This window comes from Chrysochloris asiatica, unplaced genomic scaffold (assembly GCF_000296735.1).
Source record: "Chrysochloris asiatica unplaced genomic scaffold, ChrAsi1.0 scaffold00002, whole genome shotgun sequence".
NCBI classification, from domain to species: Eukaryota; Metazoa; Chordata; class Mammalia; order Afrosoricida; family Chrysochloridae; genus Chrysochloris; species Chrysochloris asiatica.
The window spans coordinates 46,242,692-46,255,031 of NW_006408520.1; the positions used below are offsets into that span (position 1 = coordinate 46,242,692).

The window sequence follows — 12,340 nt, forward strand, 5'->3', positions numbered from 1 at the left end:
AAAGATCTTGTGCAGCAGATTTGCCTAATGCAATACGTCGCCTGATCTCTTGACTGCTGCTTCCATGAGTGTTGATGATTGATCCAAGAAGAACAAAGTCCTTGACAACTTCAGTCTTTTCTCCATTGATAAGAATATTGTTTATTGGTCCAGTGGTGAAAATTTTTGTTTTCTTTACACTGAGAGTATTCCTTCTAGAGGTATGGATATTATCACAGACAGCATTTTGATTGCTTTCCCACCAGCACTGTATCTGACAATATTCTGGTGATATTCATCATGTTTCAATATTTGATATTCTGGCGCTATCTATCTGACAGTGTTCCACTGCTATTCATAATGTTTTCAGTAGCTAAACATGCAGAAAGGAGTACTAGTAGTATAATGGTTACTAGTCGGAATGCGAACCTCAAGGTCAGCAGTCTAAATTACCAGTTGTTCCGTGGGAGAAAGATGACATTTTCTGCTCCTGGAAACACTATGCAGGGTTGCTATATGAGTCAGAAACGACTCTACAGCACACCAATACCTCCACCAAAAATTTAGAAGTATTCTAACTCAGCTGAAACTTGTGATGCTATACCTGTGGCATAGCTTCCAGCATCACAGCAAGCCACCCCTGTACAACGACACACTGACAGACGAATGGCTCTTAGGGAACATTTCTATTACAAACAAGTTAACGGGTTCCGGGAAAGGTATTTTAGGTATTATCTTCATTGTCTATTGATGTCTTGTGATGATAAAAGAAACATCACAAGTGAATGGCTTTAACAAACAAAAATTTACTCTCTCACAATTTAGAGGGCTAGAAGCCCAAATTTAGGGTGCTGGCTCTAAGGGAATGCTTCCTCTTTTTGTCAGTTCTGGGGAAAGGGTCTTATCTCCTTTCAGCATCTGTAGACCCAGCATTCCTTGGAGAGATCACTGTATCTTGGCATCAATCTTTTTCTAGATCTGGGAGCTTCACAATACAGGAATCCTAGGTCAAAGGAACATACTCTGCTCCTAGTTTTTCTTTCTTGGTGATCCCTTTTTCTCTGCTCACTTCTTTTATCTTTTAGAGATACAAAATATTGCAGGCCACACCTTGGGAAATGCAACATCAGATCAGGGTTGTGATGGGATTAAGGATATTGCATCTCATCTTTAATCCTTTTAATGGTTTATCACATCAGATCAACTCATAAGGAATCATTATCACATAACTGCCGTATTACATTACTGTATAATTGCCACACAACTGAGAATCATGACCTAGCCCAGGGAACACAGTTCAATCTGTGGTAGTTAATCTAGTGCTGTCATAACAGAAATACCACAAATTCGTGACTTTAATAAACAGAAATTAATTTTGTCACAGTTCAGGAGCCTGCAAGTCTGAATTCAGGGAACTGGCTCTAGGGGGAGACTTTCTTTCTCTGTCAATTCTGGAGGTCTCATCAGCATCTATTCCTTGCTAACCTTCGTGTGCCATAGCATCTATCGTCTCCTATCTTGGCTTGCTTTCTCTGCCTAGTCAACTCTTGGGTCTCAAGGGTGATAGCCTATAATACAGCCTGCACTAATATAGCTTCTTAACATACAAAGGAAACATACAAATGGGATTTAAAGCAAATAGGGGTTGGGATTTACATCCCATTTTTTTGAGACATAATTCAGTATATAACAGAAGGTAGGAGTTATATTTAAGAAAGACTTAGTAGAGCAATTTCGTAATAATAGTTTTTGTAATTGAGTTGTAGTTAGGTGCCATCGAGTTGGTACCGACCCATAACGACCTTATGCACAGCAGAACGAAACACTGCCGATCCTGGGCCAACATCACAACTGTTGCCACGCTTGAGTCCATCGATGCTGCCACTTGGCCAATCCATCTCTTTGGGGGTCTTCCTCTTTTTCTCTTACCCTCCACCTTACCAAACATGATATTCTTCTCCAGGGACTGGTCCCTCCTGAAAATATGTCCGCAAAGTATGAGAGACAAAGTTTGGCCATCTTGGCCTCCAAGGAGCACTCAGGCTGCACTTCTTCCAACACAGATCTATTGGTTCTTTTGGCAGCCTATGGCACTTTTCAATATTCTCCTCCAACACCATAACTCAGAAGCATCAATTCTACTGCAGTCTTCCTTACTCATTGTCCAGCTTTTGCATGCATATGAGGTTATTGAAAATACCATGGCTTGGGTCAGGCGCCCCTTAGTCCTCAAGCTGACATCTTTGCCCTTCAACACTTTAAAAAGGTCTTGTGCAGCAGATTTGCCTAAAGCAATATGTCCTTTGATTTCTTGACTGCTGCTTCCATGAGTGTTGATAATTGATCCAAGAAGAATGAAGTCCTTGACAACTTCAATCTTTTCTCCACTGATAAGAATGTTGTCTATTGGTCCAGTGGTGAGGATTTTTTGTTTTCTTTACATTGACATGTAATCCATACCGAAGGCTGTGCTCTTAGATCTTCATCAGTAAATGGTTTAAGTCCTCTTCACTTTCAGCAAGCAAGGTTGTATCATCTGCATATCGCAGTTTGTTCATGAGTCTTCCTCCAATCCTGATGCCACGTTTTTCTTCATAGAATCCAGCTTCTCGGATTATTTGCTCAGCATACAGGTTGACTCAGCATGGTGAAAGAATACAAACCTTGTCGTACACCATTTTTACTTTTAAAACATTCAGTGTTCCCATGTTCTGTTAGAACAACTGCTTCTTCGTCCATGTACAGATTCCTAATGAGCACAATTAAGTATTCCGGAATACTCATATTTTGCAATGTTGTCCATAGCTTCTTATGATTCACACAATTGAAAGCCTTTGTGTAGTCAATAAAGCATAGGTAAATATCTTTCTGATATTCTCTGCTTTCAGCCAATATCCATTGGACATCAGCAGTGATATCCCTCATTCCACGGCCTCTTCTGAATCCGGCTTGAACCTCTGGAAGTTCTCTTTCAATGTATACTTACAGCCATTTCTGTATTACCTTTAGCAAAACTTTACTCGTGGGATATCAAAGAGATTGTCTGATGAGTTCTGCATTCTGTTGGGTCACCTCTCTTTGGAATGGGGACAAATGTGGATCTCTTCGAATCAGTCAGCCAGATAGTTGTCTTCCAAATTTCTTGGCATAGATGAGTGAGTGCCTCCTGTGCCTCCTCACTTTCTTGAAAGATTTCAATTTTTAATCCATCAGTTCCTTCAGTGCACCTTAGACTTCCTCCTTCAGTATCATTGGCTCTTGATCATATGCTACCTCTTGAAACGGTTGAATATTACCCATTTCCTTTTGGTACAGTGACTCTGTGCATTCCTTCCACCTTCTCTTGATGCTTTCTGCATCATTCAATAATTTGCCCAGTGAATCTCTCAATAATGAAAGTCGAGGCTTGAATTTTTTTCTTCAGTTCCCCCAGCTTCAGAAATGCTGAGCGTTTTCTTCCTTTTTGGTTTTCTGATTCCAGGTCTTTGCACATTTTGTTGTAATATTTAGCTTTATCTTCTCGAGCTTATCCTTGAAATTTTTGTTCAGCTCTTGGACCTCCTATTTCTTCCATTTGCTTTAGCATCTCTGTGCTGGAGAGCAAGTTTCAGTGTTTCTTCTGACATCCATTTTGATCTTTTCCTTCTTTCTTGTCTTCTCAATGACGTTTTGCTTTCTTCATGTATGATTTTCCAGATGTCATCCCACAACTCTTCTGGTCTTCGGTCTTTAGTGTTTAATGTATGAAATGTGTTCTTCAGATGATCTCTAAATTCAAGTGGGATATATTCAAGGTCATATTTTGGCTCTTGTGGGCTTGTTTTCATTTTCTTCATCTTCAGTTTGAATTTGCATATGACTAATTGATGGACTGTTCCACAGTCTGTCCCTGGCCTTGTTTTCACTGATGATATGGAGCTTTTCCATTGTCTCTTTCCACAGATGTAGTCAGTTTGATTTCTATGTATTCCATCTGGTGAGGTCCATGTGTATAGTTGTCTGTTATGCTGTCTGAAGAAAGCATTTGAAATGAACAAATCACTGGCTTTGCAGAATTCTATCATGCGATCTCCAGCATCGTTTCTATAACCAAGGCCATATTTTTCAACTACTGATCCTTCCCATTTTCTCCCAACATTTGCATTCCAATCACCGGTAATGATCAATACATCTTGATTGCATGTTTGATCAATTTCACATTGAAGAAGTTGATAGAATTCTATTTCATTCTCACTGGCTTTAGTGGTTGGTGTGCAAATTTGAATAATGGTGGGATTAACTGGGCTTCCCTGTAAGCACATGGATATTATCATGTCACAGACAGCGTTGTACCTCATGACTGATCTGGATATGTTCTTTTTGACGATGAATGCAACATTATTCCTCTTCCATTTTTCATTCTGGCATAGTAAACCATGTGGTTGTCAGAATCAAAATGGCCAATAGCAGTCCATTTCAGTTCACTAATGCTTAAGATATCAATGTTTATGCATTCTATTTCATTTTTGACAACTTCCAGTTTTCCCAGATTCATACTTTGTACATTCCATGTTCTGATTTTCAATGGCTGTTTACAGCTGTTCTCTTCGTTTTGAGTTGTGCCCCATCAACAAATGAAGGTCCTGCGGCTTTTCTCCCACAGACTTTACTTCATTCGCGTTATCACAGTCAACTCTACTTTGAGGAGGCAGCTCTTGCCTAGTCGCATTCTGAGTGACTTCCAACCTGAGGGGCTCATTTTCCGGCACTACATTTGACAGTGTTTCTCTGCTATACATAAGGTTTTCAGTAACTGAATATTCAGAAGTAGTTCGTCACTCCTTCCTAGTCTGTTTTTGTCTGGAAGCTCATCTGAAACCTGTCCACCATGGGTGACCCTGCTGGTATTTAAAATACTGGTGGCATAGTTTCCAGAATCACAGCAATTCACAAGCCACCACAGTATGACAAAGTGACAGACAAGTGGCTGTTTTAAATGGAAACTGTCAAACTTTAAATTTCAAGGAGATCTGTGCGCATGCGTAGTAGACCTCTCCAGGGGAGGGGGTGGGGTGTCCATTCGTTCAGCCATCCCCTCTTGTCACCAGAATGGAGGTGCGCAGACAGCAATGAACAGTGTAAGTTAGTAGTAGTAGGAGATAAACTAGGGCCAAATTACGAACGACATTGATGAAAGTGTTTGATCAGAAGAGGTATGTGATCCACGTGAATGCTGAATGAGGTGTAATTGGAAGAAGATTGAGACCAAAGATCACTTGAGTGGCTCTAGGTAAAACCAAATCTTGGCAGCAAGTCTATTGTTGCCCTTGTGCTTTCTTTGAAGTAGTATTTAGAAATCAGACCTTGAAATAAGGACATGAGTGCAAGTGAGATCCCTGGAAGCTTAAATGGGGAAGTAGGTAACCCACCTAAACCCACTACCATCCAGTTGATTCTGACTCTTATTGAGGCTGTAAAATCTTTACAGGAGCAGACAGCCTCATCTTTCACCCACAGATTTGCTGGTGGAGTTGAACTACTGACCTTATAGTTAGAGGTCTAGCACTCATCCTGTAGTGCCACCAGGGCTCCTTCAGAGTAGGTAAAGTGAATCTCAAATCAAACCAACCAGTTGTTGAGTTGATTTTGACCCCCTGTGTTATAGAGTAAAACTACTTCTAGGATTTCCTTTGTTGTAGTCTTTACATATCTTTAAGGATCCTGGTGTGATCCTGTTCGATAAGCACTGGACTGTTAACATCAAGGTTGGTGGTTCAAACCCACCAGCCGATACTCAGAAACCCTACACTGGGTTGCTATGAGTCAAAACCAACTTGATGGCACCTAACAACAATAATAGTCTTTATGGAAGCAGATTTCTTCTGTGGTGCTGCTGGCTGGGTTTGAACTGCCTTTAGGTTAGGTTAGTAACAGTCAAGTGCAAAACATTTTTTGCTATCCTCCGACCTGAACTGCATCGGAGAGGGAGAGAAATCAATAGTGGATGGACACCTGGCAGTTAATCCTGCGAAATACTTGTAGACCTGCCTCAGAATTGCCCTCAAATAAATGAAAGTAAAACTGGGGTGTTTTTCACCTGCTCCCAGCAATAACTGATCGACATTGCACCTGAAAGATCTTAACTATTTCCAGTTGCATTGGCTAGGGCTGAGCAAGCTACTGAGGTTCTGGAGGTTGAAAAACCTTGACTCAAGATACGATCTTTATTCTCAAGAAACAAGAACTCTAAAGTTAATACAGCAATAATATTAAAAACAACAAAAACTCAGACCCACTGTCATTGAGTCGATGACGACTCATAGTGACATGTCATTGAGTCAGTGACGACTCACAGTGATCCTATAGGATAGAGTAGAATTGCTTCTTAAGGTTTCTCAGACTATCAATCTTTGCAGGATAAGACACCTTATCTTTCTCCACAGAGCAGCTAGTGGGTTTGAACTGTTGACCTTGCGTTTAGCAGTTCATTGCTTAACCTACTATGCCACCAGGTCTCCTAAGCAATAATAATGTTTTTAAGTGCTGTTAAGTTGGTTATGACTCATAGCAACTCTGTATAGTGTTTCCAAGGAGTGGCTTGTGGTTTTGAACCGCTGACCTGGTGGTGGTTAAGTGCCGTCAGGTTGGTTCTGACCCATAGCAACCCTGTGTGGGGTTCCCAAGGAGCCACTGGTGAGCTTGAACCGCCGACTTTGCAGTTCAAATGGCGTTGTAGCCTCACGCATTAACCCACAGCACTACAGCAGGACTCCGACCTTGTGGTTAGCAGTCCACTATCAGTCTAGAAAGGAGCTCTGGTACTGTAGTGGTTACAATTTGAGCTGTGAACTGCAAGGTCAGCAGTTCGAAACTACCACCTGTTCCATGGGAGACCTATGAGGCATTCTGCTCCCGTAAAGATTTGCAGCCTCGGAAACCCGTACAGGGTTGCTATGAGTCGGAACCGACTCCACGGCACACAGCAGCAGCAACAGCAGTCTAGAAAGCTGACCTTAAGATAAGAACATGGGTACAGGTGAGATCCCAGGAAGCACAAATGAGGAAATAGGTAATCCATCACTGCTTATCCTAATAGCCCCACATCAGGACTTCCAGCAATGATAATAGCTGCCGTTATTTATTAAATACCTACTATGGGACAAAGGAGCTCTGATAGCGTCGTGGTTACGAATTGGGCTGCGAACCTTAAGGTCAGCAGTTCGAAACTACCAGCCACTTCGCGGGAAAAAGATGAGGGTTTCTACTCTCATAAAGATTTACAGCCTCAGAAACCCTGTACAGGGTTGCTATGGGTCAGAACCGACTTGATGGCACTTAACAACAACTATGGGACAGGAATGTATTGTTAAGTGCCGTCGAGTTGGTTCCGACTCATAGCAACCTTGTATAGAGTTTTTGAGGAGTGACTGGTGAACTTGAACCGCCAACCTTGCGATTCAAACCCACCTTGCAGTCCAGCGCATTAACCTGCAGCACCACACCAGGACTCCATGGGACACACTTAGGTTATATAAATAAATTGTTATAACTCTGAAGTGTGATGGGGATGAGGCAGCGATACCAGAGATGAGGACCTGGAGAGAGAGGGAGCAGCTGAGGACTCTAGATTCATGGGAAGAGAGGGACTGAGAGCTGGTGGCCAAGAGGCAGACTTGCAGAATGTGCCCTTGTGGTGGTATAAATTATTATATATGCCTAAGTGTTTAAAAAAAAGAGCTAAAGTGAACAGAGAGAGCTGCTGTTAACTGATGATACATGGAGGGAATTATAATCATTGTAATGAAACAAGGTGAATGATTTGTTGAATGTAAAACTGATGAATTGCCCTGTAAATGTTCACTCAATCCACAATAAAAACCTTAAAAAAAAGAAAAGAAAAGAAAATGAGGACAAATTGAGGTCAAATTATTGAAAGCCTTTGTTTCCATGGAAAGCTTGGTTTTCTCTTACTATTGATTCCCGACCTGTGGGCCACAGACTTCGTTTGTATCTTTTCTCATGTTCATCTTCTTGAAGCTGTTTTCCATACTCATCTCTCATAACTATAAGACCAGCAGTGAAAGCATCCGTGCCTTCTTTCCTTGGGTGTGGAGTGTTAGAGGAGAAATTGGAGTAGCTAAGAATCCCTGTTGTCTAGTGGATTATCCAATAAGCAAGGTAAACACGGGTTTACTTGATCTTACTTACTAATCTGTAGTGAACAATTTCACATGTGTTTTACCTTGTTTACTGGGTACTCTGTCAGGGATTTTAAGTTTGGAAAGAGACTGATTCTATAGGAAGATGCTGGGCCTGGAAGAGAGACACATGCCAACCATAGCTAGAAGCATAAAGTTTGATGTGGTGAAAAATGTGAGATTATTCACTATAGTTTATGAAGTAAACTCATAATTACCTTGTTTTTTGGATAATCTGACCCTTGTTAGTTGCTGTCAAGTCATCTGAATCATGGTAACTTTATGTATAACAAAATGAAATGTTGCTTCGTACTGTGCCATCTTCATGATTGTAGATATGTTTAAGTCCATTGTAGTGGCTGTTGTGTCAGTCCATCTTATTGAGGGTTTCTCTTGTTTTCACGTACCTTCTTCCAAACTGATGTCATTTTCTAATGATTGGTCTTTCTTGATTTTGTGTTGGAAGTAAGCAAGATGAAGCTTTGCCATCCTTGTATCTAAGGAGCATTCTGATTGTATTTTCTTCTTAGAGTGATTTATTTGATTTGTGATTATATTTAGTATTCTTTACTAATAACACAATTTTTGAATTTATCAATTTAAAAATCTTATGTTTTCCTTTTTTATTGTTCAGCTTTTGTATGTGTTTGTCACGATTTGGATCAGGCACGTCTTAGTTATCAGAATGACATCTTTGCTTTATGAAACTTGTAAGAGCTTTTTTTTTTTTCCCCCATTGTTTTTATTTATTTATTTATTTTTTCTTTTTCTTAAATATTTTATTGTGAATTATGTGATAGTTTACATGGGAGAACATTAGTTTTACATTCATTCTATCGTGTATCATCTCATTGCCATGGTTACAATCCCCTCCATGCAATCCTTCCCCCGTACCCCCAAGGTCTTCAGCACATAATCGCTCTCCCTCTCTGGATCTAAAGTCTCCAGCTGCTCCATCGCTCCACGTCATCATCTCTGGCTCCATTTCAGGCATCACTGCTTCTCTGGGTAGGGTCCTGCTCTCTGCTCTTCTCCCTTGATGGTCCTAGGGACCTCCGCTCCTAGACTGAAAAGTTAATCACTCCCCTCCTTCTATAAAACGTCTACCTTTACATTTCCGACCCTCACAATCAGTCCTGATAACAATTATTCACTATTATAATGTGATACATTATCTCTTGTATCACAAGAGACCCCTCTGCATTTCATTGCGTCAGCCCCGCCTAGTCAGATTGAATACTACTCACTGGAGATTCTACCTTCCTCCAGGCCCTCTGGATCTAGGTTCCTTCTTGAAAGCTTGTAAGACAGTCACTTCTTGCCTTTGTAGTCCCCCGCCCCTCATTTTGGGTAGCCAATGTCCAAGTTGCCCATCCCTGTCTACTCTGTGTGTGGAGGGGGTGGTAAGAGCCTTTTATAAGGAGCTCTGGTAGCGCGTAGTGGTTACAAATCGGGCTGCAAACCACAAGGTCAGCAGTTCGAAACTACCAGCTGTTTTGCGAGAGAAAGATGAGGCTTTCTGATCCCGTACAGATTTACAGCCTCGGAAACCAGGTCGCTATGAGTCGGAACTGACTCCACGGCATATAACCATCAACCCATCAAGAGTTTTTTATAACAGATTTTCTCAGTGTAGTACATCCTTTGATTTCTTGGCTGCTACTTCCTTGGATTTTTATTGCTGATCCAAGTAGAATGAAATTGTTGATATATCTGAAATAGCTGACTGTCAATAAATCTGTCAAAGGAATGAAAGAGTGATATTGCAATTACAGTGAATTAACTGAGTAAAAGCAAGTAACTAGAATACTAGGGTCTTGTGTTTTGTTAGTGTTGTATTTAATTATAGGGAATATGCCACAGCTTTGTCAAAAATTGTTAGCTTTTGTGTATATGCAATAATTCTTATTAAATATTTTATGTACTTTAGAAGGAATTCTGATGGTGCTGTAGGTAAGCGCTGTGCTGTGTTGCTAACTACAAGGTCGGCAATTCATCCCCACCAGCCCATAGGAGAGTGATGAGGCTTTCTGCTCCTGTAAAAATTTACAGCCTTAGAACCCCTATACAAAGTCACTATGAGTCAGAATTGACAAGATAGCAGTGGGTGGGTATACTTCGGGTATTATTAAAATAACAGCAGGACAGAGAAAATTTATTACAATCTGTATTTTTTCTTGAGACTTTAAAAAAAACAAAAACAAACCACATTGTTGATATAGCTGAAATTTTCTGTCCAATCACTCTGATCCCATTTCCTCTTTCCTTTGAGGAAGCATTCAAAGTACATAACTTTCCAGGCTGTAATTAACATACTTTTGCAATTAATGTGTACATCCACATACAATGTGTTGTTTGGGGTGTTTAAAATTCCTACTTAAACAATGTCATGTAGCATCATTCTATACCCTGCTTTATTTATTTAAGATTCTGAAAATTCTAAACCTACTTTATTTTTGGAGACAGGCGTAGGGAGAATCACTTGGAGTTGATGAGCAGCTAAATTGGAAGCAGCAGTAGCAACAATTTTAGGCTTCTGATCTGTAAGGGAATGCTGAAACTTCCTTATTTGAAGAGTCAAGAATTTAATTGTTCCCTAGAGCAAGACCATTTTCACTGGGATAAAAGAATAAAGAACAACAAACTCAACAGCACCAAATGGGGTTTTAATGTAGAAAATAGGCCCAAGTTTATCCTTTCAAATGAAAACTTGTACCTGAAAATATGTTTATAAATCATAGTTTTTTCTCTTGATTTAACCCCACTCCCTCCCTAAGCAGAAGCTCCTGGAATCTTAAGAGCCATATACATTACTGACCAGATACACAGCCAGCTGCCAAACTGGAATCTGATTACTAATGGACAGGCTTAGCTCAGGACAGGCCCCGAGTGTGAAGCAGTAACTGTGCTCTCAGGAAGAACAGATACTGAGGGTGCTACCAGGCAAAGAGCTGAACGCTGTGCACTGGGTCAAGGATGACTTGCACACTCTTTTCACTGTATAGTTTCTCACCACCATAGATGGGAGAATCCTAGAACACAAGTCTCACTTGATGCTACCTCATGTCTGTGTTCATGCTGATAGTAAACAGGGTAAATACTGTTCCCATGACAATTGGAATAAAGATGAAATTGAGAGTGGTGACCTGCAGTAGGCAACAGGTCTGGGTTGCTGTGAACATCTTCATATTGATACTTGATCTTTAACCTAAGGGGCTGTTTTCTGAACTTGAAGTGGGATTTCCACATTTGTTCCTGTCTATTCCAAATAATCTTTTTGTACCATAAAGGCACTCATTTGGGATTCTTTATACTGTGCTGGAAGTGCTTTCTGGAATGGCTAGATTCTTGGAGATTTGAGTAGCAGATTGCTCAGACATATGATATAGAGATCAGATCATACAACACAGCTTCTCCATTGATTCTTATTGCAGGCACAAAGACAGAGAGATATCCAGTGTGTAGTGCCTTTGGTACAACCTGGTCAAAAAGGCAGCAGTACAAATGACAGTCCAGGCCTTTACAAGTCAGGGAAGAATTCACAGTATCCTCAGAATTGGTGTAGGAGGCCAGCAAGAACCAAGTATCCATGTGATATTTTTCTCTAGCCTTGTCCAGGTCTTTGTGTTTCTTGTTTTTCTTTTTCTGAAGACTGTTCTCTCATAAATGATCTCCTCTTGAACATCCATCTCATCACTGCTGTCAGTGTGACTCGTCTCACCAAACGCAGAAAGACTTTCCTTTGCAGGAACCTGGAAGCTTCCAAATCACCGAGAGATTTTACTTCCTGCTGGACAGCATTGGTGACAACTTTCTTGATCTGTCCAGACTTCATGATGGCCAGATCTGAGTTGGCATAATCCACTAGGGCCACTCAATCAGAGTAAATGTTGAGGGCGTGAAACTTGAGTTACTTCCTTCTCTTGGGCAAGGCGACTATCGGATACAGGCTAGCCTAAGAGGCCAGGACCCTGGGCCATGTTTCAGACCTGAGAGTCAATACCAGGAGCCTCAGGCCAGCTCCACTCAGCTCTGTAGCCATCCCACACTTGAGGCAGCTGCTCTGGCAAGGGTCTTTTGCCTATAACTGATTGGAATACCTAAAATGGGACTACAACTTGACCAGAGAAGGAGGCTTCTTTTGGAGCCTTTGCATTGCATAAGACTATAGGTGGAAATCAAAA

General features: G+C 40.9%; 1 pseudogene; it reads right to left on the minus strand.

The window, feature by feature from the left end:
• Nucleotides 1-11,029: 11,029 nt before the first annotated feature.
• LOC102811924 lies at nt 11,030-12,136 on the minus strand (annotated as a pseudogene).
• Between the last annotated feature and the right edge of the window lie 204 nt (nt 12,137-12,340).